The following is a 1254-nucleotide window of genomic DNA, read 5'->3' on the forward strand; positions in this document are numbered from 1 at the left end:
GAACTGGTCTTTATTTATTTATTTAATATATTTTTAATTTTAATTTCTTAGGCACGCACTTTGAGTTTGAGGGGGAAAAATGAAAGTGATTGGTGGAGAAAAACTATAAGTCACATGACGTGCATGCATGTATAATAATATTCATGGTTGATTTGACTCCATGATTATTATATCTCCAATTTCATTTTTCTATATATTTTCGGTTAGAATAACATCATGCTATCAATTATAAACATTTTTCTAGATATGGTTAAGTGAAAGGATCTCATATTTCTCTTAATCAGGCATTGAGAAAAATTAATATAATGCTCAATAGTGAATTATAAATTATGAGATCATTATTATTACCATAACTTAATGGTTATGTTCAACTTATATAGTAGCAACATATAATTAAATATTAATATTAATATACATCTACTACTTTACTTTATAATTGAATTATGTTCAACTTAATTTCAACAATAATAAATTTAGAGAATATATAAATATAATATATCATCAGTTGCTTACATATAACATATATATAATAATATATATTAAAATTATTTCAAACGAAGAGTTATACATAAACTTATGGGTCGAGGAAATTTTTCTTAAATATATAAGTTAAGAAATTAATATTCCTCTATATATATATGGACTGAAATGCAATAATGCAAATATAAATTAATTCAATTATTATTACTCCTAGAGAACTTAATATATACATATATATAGACATAGTCATATCTTGATATATTAAATTTTTAATGTATGAATAAAAAGTAAGAATAATGATAATCAATTTAAAAAGAGAATAAGCTAAGTACTGGTTAACCCTTCTTATAATTTAGTAGTAACTAGTAAGTACTAATTAGTGATTAACCAGTTGTCCATGCATATTGGTATTTTCGTTAAAGTGATAATTAAAAATGATGCGATGTTCAAATATTAATGGTGTGGAAGCATTCAATATATGCAATTATATGCAATCACATGGATTAATGTTCTTCCAAGATTGTCACTATCATTATTATTGTACTTAGACAGACACGTGAAAATTATAAAGATATCATTTCTAGTTCGAGGAAAATAGCAATGGGGAATATTATGACTAGTTTTGATTAGTATTATTTGATTACTAATAAACAGAGGACATCATGCTGACATCATGCATGACGAAAATTCAAATGTACATAATAGATAATACCCTTAAATTCAATTTAATTTTAATAATATGTTAATGTAAAATAATTTTATATATGTATTTAT

This window comes from Arachis duranensis, chromosome 2, assembly GCF_000817695.3.
Source record: "Arachis duranensis cultivar V14167 chromosome 2, aradu.V14167.gnm2.J7QH, whole genome shotgun sequence".
NCBI classification, from domain to species: Eukaryota; Viridiplantae; Streptophyta; class Magnoliopsida; order Fabales; family Fabaceae; genus Arachis; species Arachis duranensis.